Source organism: Bufo bufo, chromosome 5 (genome assembly GCF_905171765.1).
Source record: "Bufo bufo chromosome 5, aBufBuf1.1, whole genome shotgun sequence".
NCBI classification, from domain to species: domain Eukaryota; kingdom Metazoa; phylum Chordata; class Amphibia; order Anura; family Bufonidae; genus Bufo; species Bufo bufo.
In genome coordinates, this window is record NC_053393.1 from 372,791,335 (window position 1) to 372,816,911 (window position 25,577).

At 44.9% G+C, this 25,577-nt stretch overlaps 1 protein-coding gene across 2 annotated transcripts in view; it reads left to right on the top strand.

Moving 5' to 3' along the window:
• FARS2 (phenylalanyl-tRNA synthetase 2, mitochondrial) overlaps nucleotides 1-25,577 on the top strand; it is a 539,960-nt gene that overhangs the window by 286,709 nt on the left and 227,674 nt on the right. The gene's annotated exons all lie outside the window — the stretch shown is intronic.

A 25,577-nucleotide genomic window follows, 5' to 3' on the forward strand; every position in this document is an offset into this window, starting at 1 on the left:
TTGCACCCCCCTCTAAGTTTTCCTTGCACTGCTGCAATCCTGGCCACTTGGCTGGGCAGAGAACCGACAGGCACTTGTGCAGGGGAAAACAGCGAAAGGACTGCACCGTTATACCATCGATACAGGCTATGTGGGGACCCCCGGCTATTTCCAACAGTTCCATAGAAGTAAATGGAGCGGTGGCCGCGCTTGCACAGTGCACACTCCATTCATTTCTATGGGACTTCCGAAAACAGCCGAGCGTGCCGGGCAGCTATTTTTGCCATTGTCATGGAAATGAGTGGAGGGAACCTTGGGAGCTCCGTTCTAGAGATAGGTGCGGGTCCCAGAGGTGACACCCTCAGCTATCTGACAAATATGCCACCATTGTGTACGGCGAGACTGCCCCTGTAAACTACCTTGTGTAGGCTTAGAAAATCGTGGCAGCTTTCTTCCATAAACAGCAGGACACGTCCCCATGAGTTGTGTCTGACACTGCAGATCAGCTTCTATACAACATGCATCCTCCGGACAGGCGTGGGGCTGTCATGATTTTCTTAGCCCTGACGTGTACAGCACCTGTTTCTTCACGATTGCACTTAAAGGGCGAGTGGTATCAAATTCTGCATTCGTTTTCTTCTTTTTCACCACTCTGAGATGATGAATCTCATCAAGTGAATATTGATACAGAGATGTATTCGGGCTTTCAGAAGAGCCCATACAGAAGGCTTTGAAGTTGTAACATGTTTGGGGAGTTATCACGTCCTTGTCATGATTTGCATTAAGTGTGTGGATCAGCAATGCGTACAGGTGTTCGGTGGGCATACATTTCTTCTGTAATATATGCAAACATTGCAATGAAATAGAAGTTGTGGGTTTTACATTAACTTTTCAAATGACAGCATATACATATGCATTCATGGCTGTTCCTCTTCAGATCCGTCGAACAGATGGTGCTTGGAAGTTATTTCTGCCTTTGATGTTATACTTGACAATACACTGCACCTTTGATTGTTGTGTGGCGGCCATGTTGACTCGGTACCGCCTTGCACTTAGCTGGCCATTAGATCAGATGTGCAGGCAGTGGTGAGGACAACTGATGGCCATGTGAGTGCGTGATATTCCCTTGGAGGGAGGATGGCTGTGTAGGGAAAACAATGAATCCCAGCAGGGTCTAGCTGTATCCATGCACAACACCTTGGGGCTCATTAATAATGACCCCCGACGCAAGAAACTAGCGTAAAATAGTCGCACGCCCGCATTTTGCAACTTGTAGAATCCCTGTATGCGTAAATTTAGGGACACGTGCCATTTTCTACACCGTCCTCGCAACTGGGGAGTGGTGGGGGCATGGTGTGGGTGGGGGCCATAAGCCCCCAACGCATTTATTATCATTTCCGTCTGTTTCCTGGTGTAGTGGCTATTGATATGTATTTCAGCTAGGGGCTTTAGTAGATTTCAATCCAGGCGGATGAGGATGATGCCTGTGCCTTATCATAAGGGCTCATGCACATGAATGTATTTTTTTCCGTTTCTGTTCCATTTTTTTACAGGTTCGTATGCAGAACCATTCACTTCAATAGGCCCACAAGAAGACATAAATGACACCATGTGCATTCCGTTTCCATATCACTGCATGTCCGTTCGGCAAAATAATAGAACATGTTCTGTTCTTGTCCGTATTGTGGACAAGGACAGGCATTGTTACAATAGATCCGCAAAAAAAATAAAACGGATGCAATGCGAATGTCACACGGATGTCATCCGTTTTCTCTGCGGATCTGTGTTTTGCGGACTGCAAAATACATATGGTCGAGTGCATGAGCCCTTAAATAAATTCATCCTCCGCACATGGCAATATCAAAGACTGAAGTAAAATGACTGCCCCGCTCATATCCTTAGAGTATGTTCAGACAGAGGATTTGGGGTGCGAGTTTCATCGTCGATTCAGTGCCAAAACTAGGCTGAATACATGGGAGGCATTGTGGCATTTAAAATTTTGCCGCCGTCCATTCTTGGCCCGGTTACCGCATGGACCCTTTGCAGAGCCACAGCAGGAGCCTGCTCTCAGCTTAGCTCCCTTCAATGAAGCTAAACCTAGAGCGGGCCCGCATGAAAGCCCACGGCAGAAAACGCAGCAGTTTTTGCTGTGGGATACATGGCGAATTTTGTCGAGCATAGAATCCGCCATCTTAACATACCCTCACCAACAAATACTAATGTATCGGGTTGTCATGTCCATGCTAATAATTTGCCTGGTTTCCTTCTTAGCCTCTCCTGGATCTGTCCTTCAGAATCGTTAGTTGTGTGAATTACTGTAGTGAGGTAGGTGGCGCCAAGTGGCTGGAATGTGCTAAGATGTCTCCCCACTGAAAATAAGGATTAATGATATCACTGAGGTGGCATTAAAAAGCCCTCTGCAAACCGTAAATCTGTGTCAGACAATGCAGAGTCTGGAGATCTCTCAGCAGTGTCCATTCTACAGTGCTCTTGTAAAGTATAGAAGGTCTGAAGGGAAGTTCTGCTGCAGACTGATGGACAAGTAAGTGGTCGCCATTAATCTTTCTCATTAAAAGGAGTCAGTCGGCATGAAATTCACAGACCAGACACAACTCCTTGTAGGACAAGCTCAGTTGAATGTAATACCTTTCATTTGAGATCCATTTGCTTCCTTCTAGAGAAAAAGTACTTTTAATCCATATGAAAGTGAGCAGTTAAGTGCACCGAGGGTGGACCCAAGCCACTTTGTCTTCCAGCCCCTTTGTCTCCTTCCTGGTTGACAGGGCCAGGCGAGATGACTATGCAGGAACCTGGCTCTGTCAATCAAAAAGGAGGAGTAGGGGAGGCAGGAGGAGCAAGAGTGCACAGAGTGGCTTGGGCCCGCCGTCGGTGCACTTAACTGCTCATTTCTGTATGTATTGAAATAACTTTTTCTCCATAATGAAGCAATGGATAGCTAAATGAATGGAATCATTCCACTCACCTGATCTAGCCCTACAAAGCATTGTGCCTGGTTTATCATGAAATTTCTTGGTGACAGACTCCCTAGGCTAAGGCAAGTATCATATACACGTATCACAGCATGTTACATGGGTGTAACTTAAATTTGTTTGCCGGGTGGATCAGACAGATGGGGGGGGGGGGGGGGGCAGATTCCCGCACTCTTGCCAGTCATCTATTTGAAGAGGCCAGTAAGATTCATCGGTCAGGTGAATGGGCCTAGGCTGCAATACCAAGCACAGCCACTATACAGTGTACAGCATTGTGCTCGTTAGCTGTAAAGAGGCTGCAGCACTCACCGGAACACCATGGCCCTTTCAACCAGCTAATTGGTGGTGGTGCCGGGACTCAGGCCACGAATGATCTGATACTGATGACCTATCCTGAGCATAGGTCTTCAGTATTGTACTCCTGGAAAACCACTTAAAAGGGTTGTACTAACGCAGCCTTCCCTTCATTGTTTAGCTGCTCACCATTGACACTTGAATAGGAAGAAGCCGTCCCACTGAAGTGAATGGGACGGCTTCTTGTAATTACACCTGCTCACCACTGCGTTGTTGACGACGAGCAGGTAAACAATGAAGGGAAGGCTGCGCTTGCACGGAACGCGGCCTTCTCTTCAACCAGCTGATCGGCGGGGTTGCTGGGTGTTGGACCTCCACCGATCGGATATTGATGACCTATCCTGAGGATAGGTCATCAATATTAAAGTCCCGGAAAAGCCCTTTAAGGGCAGGCCTATTTTGGCCTTAAAGGGGTTGTCCGGTAATTTATATTGATGACCTATCCACGGCCTCTTCCTAGGCTATGTGACATCACTGTACATTGGTCACATGGGAATGGGGCTGAGCTACAATACCAAGCACAGCTGCTATACTATGTATGGCACTGTGCTTGGAAAGCTGGCGGGAGCCGACTGCACCGTCTAACCAGAGCTCTGGTGAGCACGGCAGCTCCCCAAACAGCTGATTGGCAGGGCTGCTAGGACTCAGATCCCTACTGATGTGATAATGATGACCTATCCTGAGGATAGGGTGAATATTATCTTTACCTGGATAACCCCTTTAACGACAAAGCTCCATTTTTCAAATCGGACATTGGACACTTTATGTGCTAATAACTTTGGAGCGCTTCAGCACATCCAAGATATTCTGACATTGTATTTTCATGAAATATTGTACTTTATGTTAGTGACAAATTCAGGCTGCTATGTTTTGTGTATTAACAGCTGGGATCGGTGCTAACACTGATCTTGGCTGTTGCAGCAGGGTGTCAGCTTGTATGTTACAGCTGACACCCCTGATGATGGTGGTGGCTTTGTTTCTGTGCCGCTGCCATATCCATGCTGTAAATGTACTGCATGATGCTGTAATGTTCAGCTTGACATGCAGTACATTTATGGCATAGAAGTCACCGTTGATGCTAGGGAGGCTGGTCATCGTCACGGCCTCATATTGGCTGCACCCCCAGTCACCAGATGTTTTGATCCGCGCAATGGGGAGATCTAGCAGCGGCCGTGCAGGGATCCCGAGTGACGCAGGTGGCGGAGAGCAGGGTAAGTATGATCTATAGGAGAGGCCCAGGCATTGTGGGGGGGATTTTTAGAAATGTGATAACCCAATTCTATTTTCATGTAGTCTGGCACTCCTCTTTCTCTCAGGTCTCGAATTGAGCATAAAACACATCTGTAGACAGACCTTTGTGTAGGGCAAGACTATATCTCCAGCACTGCCGAAGGATGTGACAAATTTATGACAAGGGTCATCCACCAGCAGTGCTTGCGCCAGAATTAAATCTATGGCAGATCGGAGCTGCTGTAGATTTCGGTCTTCATTTGCGCCTCAAAACAGGCACCAATGAAGATGAATGCGGTGGACCCGCTCTACCCATGCCTCCTTTTCAGAAAGTGGTTAGGGCGGCCCAAAAACGCCACTTGCAACAAAACTTGTCTCATGTGGCACTCAAAAAAGTCTCAAACGTACAGTTTGTGACTTTTTTTCCGACACTTTTCTGGAGCTGGGCGATGATAAATCTCCCACTATGCTCAACATGACAGATTCCCTTCAGGAGCTATATAATATCAACTAGCAGAAGGACCCAGCTTCGCACGGGTATATTTAATCTATTTTATTTAATGTTTGTGTTGTGTGTGTCCTTAAAAGATATCGACAGTATCCCTTAAAATAGTAACCTCTACAGCACCCCGCCCCTTCTAACAGTGAACTTCACAGTCCCCCACCCCTTAACACTGACCCCCCCCCCACATTGTCCCGCCACTTTAAAATGGGACCTCCACAGCAGCCCATCCCCTTAACTTTGACCTTCACAGCAGCCCACCCCTTTAACAGTGACCTCCACAGTGCCCGCCCCTTTAACATTGACCTCCACAGTGCCCGCCTCTTTAACATTGACCTCCACAGTGCCTGCCCCTTTAACAGTGACCTCCACAGTGCCCACCCCTTTAACAGTGACCTCCACAGTGCCCGCCCCTTTAACAGTGACCTCCACAGTGCACGCCCCTTTAACAGTGACCTCCACAGTGCCCGCACCTTTAGCAGTGACCTCCACAGTGCCCGCCCCTTTAACAGTGACCTCCACAGTGCCTGTCCCTTTAACAGTGACCTCCACAGTGCCTGTCCCTTTAACAGTGACCTCCACAGTGCCCGCCCCTTTAACAGTGACCTCCACAGTGCCCGTCCGTTTAATAGTGGCCCCTGCCCCCCTATGCATGTAGCAGTGGAGTTGTGCCGTCATACATCATATGACTGAATATTTAAGGACCTGCGACCTACTAAAAACTGTGATCAGTTGTTATGGCAACCTGAAGTAGGACCTGCGAGCTTCTATTGGCTAATAAGGGACATGTGACTGTGTAAATTGCAGTTCGGATTTAAGTGAAAGGCTTGTTGGCTTCTATTGGCTAATGTAGGTCATTTTTTGGGAATATCTCAGGAACGGTACGTCCTAAAACCTTCCTGGACACCTGATGTACCTGTGTGCCAAATTTGTTGAAGATCGGTCCAGTCGTTTTGTTCCGCATAAAGAATGTCCAGACAGACAGAAACTCATTTTTATATATATATATATAACAGATTAATTAATTTATTAATTAACAATCAACAAAGGAACTGAACAAACACATCGGGGGAGATTTATCAAAACTGTTGTAAAGGAAGCCTGGCTTAGTTTTCCATAGCAACCAATCAGATCCCACCTTTCATTATCCAAAGGGGCTCTGAAAAAGGAAAGGTGGAATCTGATTGGTTGTAAATCTTACTTAGTGCAGGGAGGTTTTGGTGATCCGTTTGTTACCCAGTATAGGCAGATGATGCCAGGTTAATGAGGGTACAGGTACTCTTCTGCGCCACAAACAAGGTGATTGAATTAATTAAAGCTGTCAAAGTTGTGTGAATATTTACTTAAAGGTGTTCTCTCCCATGCATAACCGCTACCACTTCTACATAATTAATAGTCTTTGATGTGATGTCTCATTTTCATGAGCTGTTCCGACACAATTAGGTTAGGAAAAGGCATGTTTATGTAAGAAGCGCTTGCATTAAGCGCTGCTTAAAGAAATCCACATTTATAACTGAGATGGTGAACGTTTTCCAGCACGTAGCACAATATTAGTTCTTCCAATTTGCCGTAACTTAAGTTTCAATAAAGCGTTACACCGCTGACGCAGCAATACACTTCTGATAGTTGATACTCTGTGAGTAGAATTATTTGTTTTAAAGGGAACCGGTCATCAACTTTATGCTGACCTCACTGAGGGCAGCATAAAATAGTGACAGAAATGCTGATGTCAGCGGTGTGACACTCATGAGCTAAAAGTAAGTGGTTGCTGAGAACCAGCATCATAATCATTGCAGACTGGGCCTGGAAAAGAGTCAAATCTACCTGAGAAGAGTCCTGGTTATTCATAATCTCCTGCCCTCCTCGCCCATCTGCTGATGATCGGCAGTTCTCTCCTTGAGAAAGGGAGAAAACTAGGTAGAAGACTGTCAGTGATCAGCAGGTGGGCAGGAGAGCAGGAATTCATGAATAACCAGGACTCTTCTCAGGTGGCCGGGACTCTTTTCCAGGCCCAGTCTGCAAGGATTGTGATGTTGGTTCTCGGTAACCACTTACTTTTAACTTTAAAATGACAGACCGCTGAAATCAACTCACCTGTCTCTACTTTATTCTGCCGTTAGTATGGGCGGCATAAAGTTGATGACGGGTTCCCTTTAATGCTTTTATACCTTGCAAAGTATAGTATTTGCGTTGAGTCTGTCAAGTTTATAGGCTTAAAGGGAAACTCTAGTAAGAATATGAGTTTCGCACCATAATTATGCTAATGAGTTCTTTCAACATTCCTACTGAAAATTTCTTTAGCTGCATATTTTTTTATTAGGCAGGACCCTGAATATATTCAGGCTGTTGCTTAGTAACATTGGACATAGACTGAGAATGATAATGTTCTTTCCGCAGCTTTGACACTGTTTGCCTTCCATATGTAATTTAGTAAGGACTAGTGGACAGATGGAAGAAAGTATGACTACTAGATCAGACTACACTGGGTTTGTTTGTAGTCTGTAACCATGGAGACACATAGGATTGCATAGGAGCTGTAGAGACAAAATAGTACGATATTTTTATTCAAGACTATTTTCATTTTTTTTTTTTTGTGTAACCACCTTAGGACTGACCCCAATTTGGCATTACACATGCAGGAATATTTTCGTTTTCATGGCACCGCATTGAGAGAGCCATAACTTTTAATTTTTTCTGTGTAGCCGTATGTGAACTTATTTTTTGGGGGATTACATGCAACTTATTTATTACCGTATCTTTTATTACCGTATTTTTCGCTTTATAAGACGCACTTTTTCCCACCAAAAGTGGGGGGGAAATAGCCATGCGTCTTATAAAGCGGATACTTCGAAGTATCAGTGTGGAGGGAGGAGGCGGGGACACTCATGGCGGGGCCCGGTGCAGTGATTCTACTCTAATACACTGGGCCCCGCAGCTGTTAAGTACATTCAATCCGATCCATATTTTAATGTATACCGCACTGTTCTGTACTTACTGTAGTACCGTATGTATAGCATTAAGACGGCGCAGACCGGCAGCTCCCTCAGTCATGCGCCGCCTGCCGCAGCTCCCTCCTCATGCGTCGCCTGCCCCGCCTGCCTGTTCATTCATAAAGTGAGATAAGCGGGCAGGCGGCGCATGAGGAGGGAGCTGCGGCAGGCGGCGCATGACCCAGGGAGCTGCCGGTCTGCGCCGTCTTAATGCTATACATATGGTACTACAGTAAGTACAGAACAGTGCGGTATACATTAAAATATGGATCGGATTGAATGTACTTAACAGCTGCGGGGCCTGGTATATTAGAGTAGAATCACTGCACCGGGCCCGCCATGAGTGTCTCCGCCTCCTCCCTCCACACTGATGCATCTGATGGGGGATCTGTAGATGACACTTATGGGGATCTGTGGATGACATAAGTGTCATCCACAGATCCCCCATCAGTGTCATCCACAGATCCCCCATCAGTGTCATCCACAGATCCCCCATCAGTGTCATCCACAGATCCCCCATCAGTGTCATCCACAGATCCCCCATCAGTGTCATCCACAGATCCCCCATCAGTGTCATCCACAGATCCCCCATCAGTGTCATCCACAGATCCCCCATCAGTGTCATCCACAGATCCCCCATCAGTGTCATCCACAGATCCCCCATCAGTGTCATCCACAGATCCCCCATCAGTGTCATCCACAGATCCCCCATCAGTGTCATCCACAGATCCCCCATCAGTGTCATCCACAGATCCCCCATCAGTGTCATCCACAGATCCCCCATCAGTGTCATCCACAGATCCCCCATCAGTGTCATCCACAGATCCCCCCCATAACAGTTCGTCATCCACAGATCCCCCCCATAACAGTTCGTCATCCACAGATCCCCCCCATAACAGTTCGTCATCCACAGATCCCCCCCATAACAGTGCGTCATCCACAGATCCCCCCATAAGAGTGCGTCTTCCACAGATCCCTCATAACAGTGCGGCATCCACAGACCACCATTAGTTCAAAACCTACCAAAAGCACACCTTTTGGTTCAAAATATTTTTTTCTTATTTTCCTTCTCAAAAACCTAGGTGCATCTTATCATCAGGTGTGTCTTATAAAGCGAAAAATATGGTAACTCTTTTTGGGGGAGAATAATAGAAACACCAATTCTGCCATTGTCTATTATACATTTTGCGCCATTCACGGTCTGGCATGAATAGCATGTGACCTTTATTTGATAGGTTGGCATGATTACAGAAATACAAATATGCACAGTATAGTTTTTTTATTTTTTTATTACTTTTGTACAGTAATGGCATATTTCATGGAAAAATAGATTTTTTGTCTCCACATTAAAATAACCATTGCTTATACATATTTTGGAATATTAGGGTGCATATAAGTTATTAACTTTTATGAATTTTTGCTTGGCGAATGGAAAAAAAAAAGCAATTCTTATGTTGTGTTTTTTTTCATTTTTATTTTTTTTATTGCATTATTAAGCTGTTCACCATGCAGTTTAAAGGTAACCTGTCACCATAAAAATTCTGTGTAATCTGCAGGCAGCATGTTATAGAGCAGAACGAGCTGAGCAGATTCATATATCGTTTTATGGGAAAAGACTCAGTAAAACGTGTTTTATTAATTTAAATTTCTGCTCGTTCTGGGCTTTGAAGTAACCATATACCGGTAAATCCAAACAAATGGTACAATGTACTTGTAAGGCCTCTTGCACACTGCCGTATCCGTTTATACGGGTACCGGCTATGTGCATCCCACATTTTCCCTTCTGCAGGTCCCACAGTATGTTTAAAGTGCCTATTCTTGTCTGCAAAACGGACAAGAATGGGAAATGTTTTTTTCTCCGCAGCAGCTCGCTGATGCGGCCCCATTGTAAATGAATGGATCGGATGTAGACCGAAACTACGGTCGTGTGCATTTTAAGCTATAAATGCTTTGTTGCAATGATTAGGAATCTGATACCTGTTAGTGTGAACTTACACACTAAATGACACCTACTAGTGATAATGAATTGCGTATGTTGTAGTGAGTCATACAACAAGCGTCATTGCCCTAGAAAACATTCTTGGGTGTCTATTCTATTTTCCAGGATTCTCCTTTAGACTGGCCAGAAAACTATATCAGAAACTTCATGTGTGATGACCGCACTTGAGTCTTGACAGTAGCTCCTCGTGATAAATGGGTTTTACAACATTTTTATACTGATGACTTATCCTCAGGATAGGTCATCAGTATCTGATCAGTGGGGGTCCAAAACCCGGGAGCCCCGCCGATCATCTGTTTGAGAAGGCAGTGGCCCTCCTGTGAGCACTGTAGCCTTCTCACAGCTTACCAAGCATAGCACCATACATTGTATAGTGGCTTTTATTGGTATTGCACTCAGCCCCATTCACATGAATGGGGCTGAGCTGTTCCTAGGCCATGTGACACGTGACGTCACTGGCCTAGGAAAAGCAGAGAGAAGGCCACAATGCTCACAGGTCAGATACTGATGACCTATCCTGACGATAGGTCATCAGTAAATTGAGGTAAGTGATCAATTTAGAAACTTAACTCTAGATAACAAGAGGTGCTCGGCGGCACCAAAAAAGTAACCAGGTGGTCCTACCGCTCTGATGAGATGCTCCTTGGTACAACGAATGCCTCACCGGTGTTGGATGATACACGTACACCGTTGCTGGAGGCAGTTGTCAAACACAGAGTTAGGGATGCTAGACTAACTGGCCCTAGTGATGCCCTAAGGACCTACACTGGCCTAAGTGACCTGATCACGGATCCCCTTTCCTACTACCAAAGTGCTGGCTCATGGACTGATGTAGCCTAAGGTAGCGCTGAGAACCGCCACCTTTTGAAAAGCCAGCCTCAGAATGAGGCTTGGCTAAGACACTCATACTTCACCTGATAGTGCGGGTCACGTCCGCTCATGCACGGGGAAGTATATCGCATTGCGAGAAGGGAAGGTCGCTGGGCGGACGCGCGTGAGTATGATGACATCACTGCGTCCAATCTCGTCTATTTACGCGAGATTACGCGACAGTTGCCAGGCAATCGGGACGCTACCCCTGGGTCCTGTCAGGGAGCGCAGCTACTGATGTGCAGTTGCGCTTTGTAAGGTAAAAGGCATTAGCTGCATAAAAGATAATCAAAGTAAAATGAATATGTTGGCCATACAAAGGCACCTGCCCGGGGGGAGAGGGATGGAAAGATGGAACATAACAAATAATAGCTGATTCCAGATAGGTCATCAGTATAAAAATGTTGGAAAACCCATTTAATCTTAAATTTTGAAGATTTTGGAGTGGTAAATGCCACAGAATACAATTTCTAGTTAGACACCTTAGTAATATTTTAAACACTTTTGTTTGGCCTGAAATGCAAAGTGGTTTAGGCAGAACATTGGTGCCATATTTGTAAGTGTTTGTCTGACATTTTGATATTGATGGCCTATTTTTAGGATAGGTCATCAATATCTGATTGCTCGGGGTCTGACTTCCGGGACTCCTGACCATCAGCTGTTTGAAGAGGCTGCAGCGCTCCAGTAAGTGCTGCGGCCTCTTCCTAGGTCAGTGACATCTGGTTCACCTTCGAGTAAATGGGCCTGGGCTGCAATACCAAGCACAGCCACTATCCAATCTACGGCGCTGTGGTTGGTAAGTTTCAAGTAGACCAGGGTGCTCATCGGAGTACTACGGCCTCTTCAAACAGCTGAAGAGGGAAGGTAGGGTGCCATCAATATCAAAATGTTGGACAACTTTAAATTAAAGGGATTGTCTGACATGAATGAACTTGCTGGAAAGTGTTTAAGGAGCATCATTCAGAAGGATGATCTCTATTAAACCAGCCATAATGCCTGGTAGGGCTGACCCTGCTGTTTAAAAACATAACTTTCTTCCCCCAATCCATTACTATGCTTAGGGGAAATAAGAGTTTCTAAAATTTCCAAATTAGGACAACTGCTTGCATCTCTGTGCAACTTAGTTCCTCCACTTTGTTTCCCTGGACACTGCCCATCCAGGGAAGCTTAGCAGAGGTGCTTAGGTGTATTTAATCTGTAGGGTTAGTCCAACCAGGCATTATTGCTGGTTTAATAGGGATGATCCAACTGACAGATGCCCTTTAAAAAGCAAGAAAACATCACTTTTGAAAGTCCCACTGTTCCAGTGCTGAGGCTTTCATCCCTGCCAATTCTGTTCCTGCCTGACCACAAGTGATGATATTCTGTGACCACTGTGGAATGAATGGCCTCAGTGGTGACTTGCACAATAAAAGGCACATAAGCTCTGAGTCTCTGTAGAACCTCATGACTTCGGATCACTTGATGAACCTCATTATTTTGGGTAATGATGTGAGTGCAGTACAATAGACCCATGATCCGATAGGAACTGACTATCATATTACACTGTGATGCAGTCATTTTTTAAGGGGAGCCACGGTCAGTCTGGGAGATGTGGCCAACAGTGATGGTCATTTCGCAGTGTCCCGGGAGCCGGTCTGAAATCAAATGCAGTCCACCGGGAGCAGGCAGTTCCGAGAACAGCCCGATGAGGGCCCCCGGCGGCTGTTCTCGGAACTGCCTGCTCCCGGCGACTGCATTTGATTTCAGACCGGTCTCCCGGCACAGGTAACGGCTTACCTGTGCATCGCCGGACAGGTGAGTCTACCTTACTAAAGATGGCAGCCCGCATGTGTTCGCTGGCGAACACTGCGAACTGACCATCACTGGTGGCCAACACATGGACCCTGATGTAAATCAGCCTAAATACAAATGATCTTGTCAAGGTCTTGCTCAGGCCTTATTCACACGTGTGTCCATTTATTTTTGTGGTCTGTGTGTATGTTTTTTTAAAGATGTGTGTGAAAAAAGGTGTCCCACCCCACTTTCCAGAGTTTCTCCAACAATGTTCTGTGAAATACAGACCAAACACAGATGGCATGGGTATGCTGACCTTGGTTTTCACAGACCCATAGACTTGAATAGGCGTTTTTTGTCCTGTAAACAGAGCAAAGTAGTTCATGCTTATACTTTATTCTGCAGAACCACGGACCGTGGAAAATAGCAGACATGTGACTACACCTTTTGAATTTGATGGATCTGTGTGCTGTTCATGGAAAACACTGATAGCACACGTCCATGATTCACTGATATGTGAATTAGGCCTCAGGCCTCATTCATATATTCGTCAAGGAGATCCACCTGCCTGATCTGGTACAAATGTCGGCCAGACAAAAAATTGTTGCATACAACGGTTTTTGTCCAGCCGAAACTTGGCATTTATTCTGGAAAGTGGAGAGAATCCGACAATACCAGATCCAGGGAAATCCAGCAGGCTTTTCTTTGCCGGAACAGCCTGACGGATCGGCTTGATGGAGATGTGAACGAGGCCTTGGGTCTGTAAAAACCATGAACAGCAAACGGATGCCATCCACATTTGGTCCCTTTGTTATGGACCCCTTGCTTGGTGACGTTCAGGAAAGTGATCTTTTCATGCACATGAAAAATGGAAGTAAAAAACATGTGAAAAAATAGACGCACAGACCAAAGACGTGGACATCATCACAGGTGAAAATGGACACAAACGTTTGAAAACGGCCTTACATTACAGTTTAGGACACACAATTTTGAAGCCATTGGGTGAATACTTGTCAGTGATAAGTTGCAGCAGAAGTCACATCATGCTTGTATTCTGTTACACACATAGGCCCAGATTTACTTATCCTATTAATAGAGTAAGCTTAGACAGGCGGTCTGGACCTACAGCAGATTTATCACAGTGGTTCAGGCTGGATGATAGGTTCGTCAAGGATACTGTACTAAGGGTAGGAAACAAAATCAGGCCATTTATATTGGCACTATGCATTTAGTTTTTCCAATATGTTGTAGTGGTTGCAATTGGAAGACAGATACACTGAATGGCCACTTTATTAGAGGCACCAGCCCTTTCAGGATTGGGGCTTCCTGGTATTGAAATAAGACGTGACCCCCCCCCCCCTCCCCCAAGTGAGCAAGTTTTCAGGGTGAATCCATATTATAAAGGGAAAATCAAGCAATTTGAATGACTTCTAATGAAGCATGAGGCATTATTGCTAGACAAGACAGGGACAATCTATCAAAACATGCCAACCCTGTGGGCAGTGGAATACAACATTGGTGCTACAGCTAAAGTGAAGTATTTACAACTCATCATTCCTTAGCAGATACGGACTATAACATCATATCAACAGTTCATGTAATGTTACCATCTAAAAGAAACAGAAAGTTGAGGCTCTAGTGGGTAGAAAAAACAAAAATTGGATCACTGAGCAGTAAAACATCACCTGGTCAGATGAATCCACATTTCTGTTGCACCATACTAATTAGAGGGTCAGAATTTGGCACAGTGATCCCTATCCTGTTATGTGCCAACAGTTTAGACCGGTGGAGGTGCAGTAATGGTGTGGGTAGTGTTTTCTTGGCACACCATGGGTCCTCTGATACTTTTAGACAGTAGGGCTTACCGAAGCCTTCATGGCAACTGTTTACCGTATAGCAGAAGGATACTTTCAGCTGGACAATGCACTATTCCACAAGGGTCATGTAGTCCTGAATTGGTTACAGGAACATGACAGTACATTTTCCTTACTTCCCTGGCTTTCACAGACCCCAAATATTAATCCTATAGACCAGTGATGGCGAACCTATGGCACGGGTGTCAGAGGCGGCACTCCGAGCCCTCTCTGTGGGCACCCGCACTCTGGAAAAAGTCTATGGTCTACCAATATGCCTTAGACTTTTCCTGCCATTCATCAGCGCAGGGCGCACTATGAACAGCACAGGCAGCGCACTGAATGTAGGCAGGCTATTATAGCTAAATGATAAAGTACATAGAGGATATACTACACTGGACTGTAGTATTCAGGGTAAATTGCCGTGCTGGCACTTTGCTATAAATAAGTGGGTTTTGGGTGGCAGTTTGGGCACTCGACCTCTAAAAGGTTTGCCATCACTGCTATAGACCATCTCTGGGATGAAGTAGAATGGGCTGTTCAGAACATGTCAGTACCTCCATCTAATTTGTGGCAACTTTGAGAAATGATCCTGTCCACATGGACCAATATTACTGAAGAACGATTTCAACACCTGGAATCCGTGCCACAACGAACTTCTGCAGTTGTGAAGGAGGTCCAACATGCTACAAGATGGGTGTCTCTAATTAAGTGGCCATTCAGTGTTAATATACATTTCAGGTATATACTGAAAAAAGTGTGAAAACCTACAACATTCACTATTTTCACCAAAACTGGAGACAAAAGGCATTCACAAAAAATGCATAAATGCATATAAGGTTAACTGCACATATCTTCATTCCTTAGAAAAATATCTAGATCTAAAAATCACTAGTGACCTGTTCTTGCAAATATTTTGAGGCCAATTCGGACTGTCGAACAACGAAACTATGAGGCTTAGGGTCCATTCACACGTCCGTATTTTTCTACATCCCGATTTTCGGTCCGTTTTTTGCGGATCCGTTGTTCCTGAAAATGTTTCCGTATGTCATCCGTTTTTTGCGGATCCGCAAAAAACAGAAACATGTGAAAACTCAAATCCGACAGTATATTCTAACACAGAGGCGTTCCCATGGTGATGGGGACGCTTCTAGTTAGAATATACTGAGAACGGTGTACATGACTGCCCCCTGCTGCCTGGCAGCACCCGATCTCTTACAGGGGGCTGTGATCCGCACAATTATTGTGCGAATCATAGCCCCCTGTGAGAGATCAGGTGCTGCCAGGCAGGAGGGGGCAGACCCCCTCCCTCCCCTGTATTAAATGTGACTAGTGCGGCTACCCCCCCCTCTATATTCATTGGTGGCCAGTGCGGATGTGACCAGTGCGGCCTCACCTCTTCCCCCCCATCATTGGTGGCCAGTGCGGATTCCCAGTATTAATAAATGTGCCCAGTGCAGTCTCACCTTTCCCCCCCCCCCCCATCATTGGTGGCCAGTGCGGATTCCCAGTATTAATAAATGTGCCCAGTGCGGTCTCACCTCTTCCCCCCCCCCCTCCTCCCCATCATTGGTGGCAGCGGAGAGTTCCGATCGGAGTCCCAGTTTAAATCGCTGGGGCTCCGATCGGTTACCATGGCAGCCAAGACGCTATTGCAGTCTTGGCTGCCATGGTTACTTAGCAATAAATACAAGCATTATACTTACCTGCGACTGCGAGCTGTGATGTCTGACCGGCCGGGAGCTCCTCCTACTGGTAAGTGAAAGGTCTGTGCGGCGCATTGCTTTTAGCACAGACCTGTCACTTACCAGTAGGAGGAGCTCCCGGCCGGACACACATCGCAGCTCGCAGTCGCAGGTAAGTATAATGCTTTATATTTATTGCTAAGTAACCATGGCAGCCAAGACTGCAATAGCGTCTTGGCTGCCATGGTAACCGATCGGAGCCCCAGCGATTTAAACTGGGACTCCGATCGGAACTCTCCGCTGCCACCAATGATGGGGGGGAGAGGTGAGACCGCACTGGGCACATTTATTAATACTGGGAATCCGCACTGGCCACCAATGATGGGGGGGGGGGGGGAGAGGTGAGACCGCACTGGGCACATTTATTAATACTGGGAATCCGCACTGGCCACCGATGATGGGGGGGGGGGGAGAGGTGAGGCCGCACTGGTCACATTTAATACTGGGAGGGAAGGGGGTCTGCCCCCTGCTGCCTGGCAGCCCCTGATCTCTTATAGGGGGCTATGATATGCACAATTAACCCCTCAGGCGCAGCACCTGAGGGGTTAATTGTGCAGATCACAGCCCCCTGTAAGAGATCGGGTGCTGCCAGGCAGCAGGGGGCAGTCATGTACACCGTTCTCAGTATATTCTAACTAGAAGCGTCCCCATCACCATGGGAATGCCTCTGTGTTAGAATATACTGTCGGATCTGAGTTTTTCACGAAGTGAAAAATCTGATCTGTAGAAAACTTACTGGGAATCCGCACTGCCGCACTGGCCACCAATGAATATAGAGGGAGGGGGGCCGCACTGGTCACATTTAATACTGGGGAGGAAGCCTAATTTCCAGGAACGGAATCCGCATAAAACGGATGACATACGTAATGACATACGAATGTCTTCCGTTTTTTGCAGATCCATTGACTTTGTATTGGTCCAGGATCCGATTTTTGCTGAAAAGAATAGGACATGTTTTATATTTTTTCGGACATGCGGAACGGAACAACGGAAACGGACAGCACACATTGTGCTGTCCGATTTTTTCCAGGACCCATTGAAAATGAATGGGTCCAGATCTGGTCCAGATCTGTTCCTGAAAAAACGGAACAGATCAGGAAAGAAAAAACGGACGTGTGAATGGACCCTTAAATAGTTTGTAAAGAAAACTTGTCACTTTCCTGTATTTAGTGCAAGCCAATTAATATTCCCTGAAGAAAATGTACTGTGTAATCTTCATTTCATTATTTCCCTCCTCCTTCCCAACCTTCAGAACCCTGGAATTACCTGCTAATTAATACAGTTGTGACTCACATGCCATCTGCCAGAGCCAGGAACTTTCTAAAGTCAGTGTTAGAACGTCTCAGTCCCCTACTGCCACTCACATCCACTAAGCAGGTGGTGTTATCATTTTAATGACACTGACGGAGTGAAGGAGGGTAATGCTAGGGACACAGATAGGCCTATACAAGTGCTGTGCTCTCACATATTCCTCTGGAATCTAAAGCAGCCAGGAATATTGAAAGATGTCTTTCAGGTGATAAGAGGTAAGTCCTCCAAAATATCTGCACTCTTACAAAGCACTCAACTTATCATACATTTGCTGGTCACTTTGCCAAATTTAGGTACTCTACATTATATAAATATAGTAATACTTTCTACAGTAGTTTTATCTTAAAGGGGTCAGCCTATGTGGGACGTTGATGGAATATTGCCAGGATATGCCATCAATGTCAGATAGGTGTGGTTCCCATGTCTGGAACCCATGTCTGGTGCTTGCCCAGCATGCTCTCCATTCATCATTATGGGAGTTCTGAAAATAGCTGACCGAGTGTTCTCGGCCATTTTCGGATGGAGAGCACATCTTGCAAGAGCTGCCTTCTCTCTGTTCTCCGCTTTAGTACTGCTGGAAATAGCCAAGGCAGGGCTCTGCTATGTTTGGAACTCCCATAGCGGCGAACTTATGTTGGTCATGCATGCACGGCTGCTCTCTGTTCACTTCAGGGGTCCCATTCTGGGACCTATCTGAGATTGATGGAATATCCTAGTGATGTACCATCAATGTCCTAGATGGGAATACCCCTATAAAGGACATCTTTCATCAAGATGAGCTCTATTAAATGAGGAGTACTGCCTGGCAGGGTTGATCATGCTAAATTCAACGTTACCTTCCTTTCTGCAATGAAGTGTTCTGTTGCAGTTTGAAGCACCAAGGGGCAGGCCTAGTGCCTCAGAGCACTGCTTTACCCCCACCTCTTCCCCGTTGCCACTTCCTCTTCTGCACTCATTGACAGGGCCAGGCATCCTCACTGGATGGAGGTGAGTGATTCAATTTGTATCATCCGTTATTAAAGTGAGTGCTGTCACCCCTTCAAATAGCTGATTAGCAGCAATGTCGAGAGTTGAAACCCCACCGATCTAATAATGATCATCTGTCCTAAAGTTAGGCCATCAATTTTAAAAGACTGGAAAGCCCATTTAACAAAAATCACTCTACAATAATATAAAATATTTTAGAGGCTCTTCCCTTTTTTATACGCTTACTATGTTAGGTAGCTCTTGACGTACATGCTAAACATGCCTTTCACTGCCAGATGGTGTTCTTTTGGCCTGGTATATGTCAGTATACTGCAAAATAATGTATGGAATAGCCAGTAGACTATGTTATTTTATGCTGTGGAGTCTAGTAAAGATACATATACGTGTATACTTTTTTTTTTTAACATGGCAGTCTATAGATGGTGTATGCCACTGTATGGCATCCAGGATAGCTTTTCAATAGCTTGCCGTGATAGATCCCTTAAATGAATACTATTATAACCTTTGGTTAAAGGGGTTCTGCAGTTTGTTTTAACTGATGATCTATCCTCTGGATAGATCATCAGCATCTGACCGGAGAGGGTCCGACACCTGGGACCCCCGCCGATCAGCTGTTTGAGAAGGCAGCGGCGCTCCAGCAGCGCCGCGGCCTTCTCACTGTTTACCGCTGGCCCAGTGACGTCACGACTAGTATCAACTGGCCTGGGCGCGGCTAAGCTCTGTTCACTTGAATGGAGCTTAGCCCCGCCTAGGCCAGTTGATACTAGTCGTGACGTCACTGGGCCAGCGGTAAACAGTGAGAAGGCCGCGGCGCTACTGGAGCGCCGCTGCCTTCTCAAACAGCTGATCGGCAGGGGTCCCGGGTGTCGGACCCCCTCCGGTCAGATGCTGATGATCTAGCTCATCAGTTAAAGCAAACTGTAGAATATAACTCCGTTAATGGATACGTTAAGCAGATGCCCAACAGTGACACCTGTCTCCCATAGGCTGTAATGGCATCCATTTAACAGATCTGTCAGGAAAAGCTCATGGTGTATCCATTAAACAGATGCTCAGGTAGCCTATGGGTGATTGATGGCACTGTTATGCCTATGTCATAGCCTCCATTTGACATGTAACTTGGGAGCTTAAATGGAAACAAAAACTTTCTTTGTATAGTTTGCATTGTGATTGTCAGTTATTTTATTTGTGTTGTTTTTTTTAATCAAAATTACTGCCCCTAAATGTTCTTCTTCCTTGCCTATTATAATACAGTGCACTGAGAAATTGTTCACTTTTTCCACATTTAATTACTTACAGCCCAGTTCTAAAATGGATATTACAGTGGTCCCTCAAGTTACACTATTTAATTTGTTCCCGAACAGTTCTATTATTGTAACTATAGAACATAACGCTATGAAAGCTTGGTAAATGTTTCTGAAGCCTTTAATATGTTGACCCAAAATAAGAAAAAAATGAAAATGAAAGAACAATAAGGGGATATATACAAATTAACCACTGAAATCCATTGATCACTTTCATTTTAGAGAGCCTCTTCGGGATCCCGTACAGTACACTGTACTTTTAAGGAGTTCTCCCACGAAAAATACTGTACATTTTTCAAAGCAGCACCTGGATCTGGATCCTTTTGTAATTGCAAGTAATTAAAAATTTTGTATCGCCAGTTAGTTTATCAATAAAATCAGTCTGCATAGCCCCACCTGCCGTTTGCTCTTTTCCTTATTTGCCTGTCCACCTCACTGAGGTGGTCGCACATGCTCAGTTTAACCGACTCCGGACCGCCTAGCGCAGGATCGCGTTCCGGAGGCGGCAGCTGCAGGCAGAGTCACGCATATACGCGTAATCTCGCGAGACGCGAGATTTCCTGTGAACGCGCGCACACAGGCGCGCGTTCACAGGATCGGAAGGTGAGCGAGTGGATCTACAGCCTGCCAGCGGCGATCGTTCGCTGGCAGGCTGTAGATGCGATTTTTTTAACCCCTAACAGGTATATTAGACGCTGTTTTGATAACAGCGTCTAATATACCTGCTACCTGGTCCTCTGGTGGTCCCTTTTGCTTGGATCGACCACCAGAGGACACAGGCAGCTCAGTAATAAGTAGCACCAAACACCACTACACTACACCACCCCCTGTCACTTATTAACCCCTGATCACCCCATATAGACTCCCTGATCACCCCCCTGTCATTGATCACCCCCCTGTAAGGCTCCATTCAGACGTCCGTATGTTTTTTACGGATCCACGGATACATGGATCGGATCCGCAAAACACATACGGACGTCTGAATGGAGCCTTACAGGGGGGTGATCAATGACAGGGGGGTGATCACCCCATATAGACTCCCTGATCACCCCCCTGTCATTGATCACCCCCCTGTAAGGCTCCATTCAGACGTCTATATGTTTTTTACGGATACCTGGATCGGATCCGCAAAACACATACGGACGTCGGAATGGAGCCTTACAGGGGGGTGATCACCCCATATAGACTCCATTGATCACCCCCTTGTAAGGCTGGCTCCATTCAGAGGTCCGTATGTGTTTTGCGGATCCACGGATCCATGGATCGGATCCGCAAAACACATACGGACGTCTGAATGGAGCCTTACAGGGGGGTGATTAATGACAGGGGGGTGATAACCCCATATATACTCCCTGATCACCCCCCTGTCATTGATCACCCCCCTGTAAGGCTCCATTCAGACGTCCATATGTTTTTTACGGATCCACGGATACATGGATCGGATCCGCAAAACACATACGGACGTCTGAATGGAGCCTTACAGGGGGGTGATCAATGACAGGGGGGTGATCACCCCATATAGACTCCCTGATCACCCCCCTGTCATTGATCACCCCCCTGTAAGACTCCATTCAGACGTCCGTATGTGTTTTGCGTTTTTTTTTGGCCCAAGTTAGCGGAAATTGTTTTTTTTTTTTGTTTTTTTTCTTACAAAGTCTCATATTCCACTAACTTGTGTCAAAAAATAAAATCTCACATGAACTCACCATACCCCTCACGGAATCCAAATGCGTAAAATTTTTTAGACATTTATATTCCAGACTTCTTCTCACGCTTTAGGGCCCCTAAAATGCCAGGGCAGTATAAATACCCCACATGTGACCCTATTTCGGAAAGAAGACACCCCAAGGTTTTCCGTGAGGGGCATATTGAGTCCATGAAAGTTTGAAATTTTTGTCCCAAGTTAGCGGAAAGGGAGACTTTGGGAAAAAAAAAAAAAAAAAAAACAATTTCCACTAACTTGTGTCAAAAAAAAAAAAAATTCTATGAACTCGCATGCCCCTCATTGAATACCTTGGGGTGTCTTCTTTCTAAAATGGGGTCACATGTGGGGTATTTATACTGCCTTGGCATTTTAGGGGCCCTAAAGCGTGAGAAGAAGTCTGGGATCCAAATGTCTAAAAATGCCCTCCTAAAAGGAATTTGGGCCCCTTTGCGCATCTTGGCTGCAAAAAAGTGTCACACATGTGGTATCTCCGTACTCAGGAGAAGTTGGGCAATGTGTTTTGGGGTGTCATTTTACATATACCCATGCTGGGTGAGATAAATATCTTGGTCAAATGCCAACTTTGTATAAAAAAATGGGAAAAGTTGTCTTTTGCCGAGATATTTCTCTCACCCAGCATGGGTATATGTAAAATGACACCCCAAAACACATTGCCCAACTTCTCCTGAGTACGGCGATACCAGATGTGTGACACTTTTTTGCAGCCTAGGTGGGCAAAGGGGCCCACATTCCAAAGAGCACCTTTAGGATTTCACAGGTCATTTTTTACACATTTTGATTTCAAACTACTTCCCACACATTAGGGCCCCTAATTTGCCAGGGCAGTATAACTATCCCACAAGTGACCCCATTTTGGAAAGAAGACACCCCAAGGTATTCCGTGAGGAATTAATCGGTAAATTTCGATTAATAACAAAAAAAGTAAAAATGTCAGCAGCAATGAAATACCACCAAATGAAATCTCTATTAGTGAGAAGAAAAGGAGGTAAAATTAATTTGGGTGGTAAGTTGCATGACCGAGCAATAAACGGTGAAAGTAGTGTAGTGCAGAAGTGTAAAAAGTGGCCTGGTCATTAAGGGTGTTTAAGCTAGGGGGGCTGAAGTGGTTAAAGGCTATGTACACATAGCAATTTTTTTTTTAGGATTGCATTTAACTTATTTTTTGCTAAAAATAATCTTTTCAATTGGCCTTTATTAAAAATATTGAGCCGTTCTGTCACAAAGCGTTAATTGTTTTTCTAACTGTGTGACTGGTACTTTCACTTTCATTTTGTGCCGGTCATCTAATAACCATTATCTCTAAACTACTACGAGGTCATAAACACTTATTTAAGCCATTCTTATCAATAAGATAAGGATTCGGCTTTAATAAGTGTTTATAATGTGAGAAAGCAGAGATAAGAAGTCCGTCTGCTCCTCAGATGACGAAAAAGACAAAAAATCCACAGGCTGCTAATAGAGCCTCTCAGCCCCAGGATTCCATATTTTTAATAAAGACCATTTGAAAAAAAGATTTTTAGCTCAATAAAAGTACAATGCGATAATAATTAAAAAAAATTCCCCCAGGTGTACATAGCCTTTATATCTTCAGCTGCCACTGGCCCTATCTTCTGTTAGAATCTGTTCCAGTTACAGGGATAGATCTGCAGCAGAAAGGACTCACCCTGAAAAAGGACACCCCCAGAGCTTTGATATGCCATCGCTTGTCCCCACACTGGCAGCAGATCGTGATTAGATGGCACGATTTGCCACTGGCAAATGATGATTTTTATGCATGCTTAAAAATCTGAATTGCCTGAAGAACAAGCGTTTGACCATTCATCGGGTAATCGGCGATAGTATTACACTGCCAAATCATCTCTAATGAGCGTTACTCTAAACGCTCGTGAGCGATGATCTGCCAGTGTAATATAGGCTTTACACTATGTTGTCTCCTCTAAGGACAGGTGGTATTCCCATTTAAAAGAAGCCCAAGGTGGAGGAAGTACTTCTTCCATTCTCAGCTGCTGTTTTCTAAAGGGTGCAGCATATGTCTATTACAATCTGATTAGTATTGGCTGTATGGATTAGCGAGTTACCAGTCAGACTTTTAATAATCATGTGGTTTTATTGGTGAAACAACAAGTTTTTTTTGGCATTGTAACGTATTGTTTAGGTATTTAGAACCATAATACCACTCTTCTGGTATCGTGACAACTCTCCCATAGACAACACATGGAGAAACACGAGATTCTGATCCCTATCTCTCTGCTGCAAACCCTCAAAAGCAGCAGTATACAGCAATACTGAGCAGTGTAGAAGTGAATCCAGTCATGAAATGAGAGAGTAAAACACTTACTAGCCAGCAGCATGGTCTATGTTTTCTCTCTGCCTCTCTGTAGCAGCTCCTCCTCCAACCCTTCCCTTTCCCCTCTCTATAGACTTCTATGGGCTACAGTTCACATCTGTGTTGGATATTACCTATCGTTTGCGACCTCTTGCAGATTCCATCAAAACCAGCAGAAAACACAAAAAAAGTCCTGCTAAGAGACTGGATTCTAAAATTGGTTGTAAAGTGCTTCAAAATATGTTTACACTATATGAATAAAGATTATTATTAAAACGGAAGCTGAACGGACACTATTACAATAGGTTCTGTTTGGCGCTTCCTTTATTTTTGTTGATCTGCTCCATCATAGGAAACAACTGAAATTGATAGCGCAGCTGTGAAAGAAGCCGACTTGTCGATACTGAAGACGGTTTTGAGCAGTGAATTGAGAGTTAGTGAAGCCGGGGTGAGGGGGGCAGAGAGCAGCCTGATTAGAAGAGAAAGATACATTTTTCTTTGCTAAGATATATTACATAATTTGTTATATTTACTGAGACTATTGATTTATGGGGGAAAAAATGTAAACAACACTTTCCGAAACGCGTCGTATATTACAGTTTCCAATAATGAAGTTATTCCTTTACCTGCTTTGGTTGTGTTTTGCACGAAGAGATGTCGCTATACGGGTGAATTTGTAGGTCCGCCGATCTACTTGTAATGGCATAGTAAATAAAATAAAAAAACTCCAGCACAATATTTAAAGTGGTTGTCCCATAAAAAATATTCTACATTTTTCAAACCAGCACCTGTATGCAAATCCGTTTGTAATTAAAAATGTAGCATAGCCACTGAGTTATTCAATATTATGTATCTGTATAGCGCCACCTGCTGTTAGTTGTTTTTCTTATTTCTATGTCCTGCTCACTGAGAAGGCCGCACATGCTTAGTTTCATTCTAAACTGCCTCCTGAGCTGTGATAGGGAGAGCTGAGACACGCCCCCTGAGCTGCAGCAGAAAAGACACTCCCCTTGAGTTGTCAGCTTGATATAAATCTAGCAGAGCAATGAATGGGGAGATCTCTGGATCCATGTGAGATACAGGGCTGGTTCTAGCTTTGTTAGAAAGAGACTGCCATTTTCTATATGATTTTCATGTTTTACATTAGTAATGGGATATCCCCTTTAAATCATGCATTTCAGAGAATGTTTATTTCAAAGCGACTGTATACGTGACGTTTCGGCCAAACAACCTTTTTCAAACTGTTGCCGCTATGAGAAACGAGTGGAGGCAAGAACAGTGTGCTCAGGGAAAGTGGATCTACCCGATTGTAAATCCATGGAAGAGCTTTAGGCACGGTGGGGCAAATGGAGTACTAATGGAGTAGTGGAGTGGAGTTGATCTTGTCCGTGTGCCTTCTGCATTTTGTGGAACGGAAAGGCCGGCCCATAATAGAACAGTCCTATCTTTGTCTGTGATTTGTACAATAATGGGACATGTTCCTTATTTTTGCTGAACGGCCATGCGGACATACTGGCACGGAATGCACACTGAGTCATTTCTGTTTTTTTTTTTGTGGCCCCATTAAAGTGAATGGTTCCACATACTGGCCTAAAAAAAAAAACTGAACAGACACAGGAAAAAAATAAGTTTGTG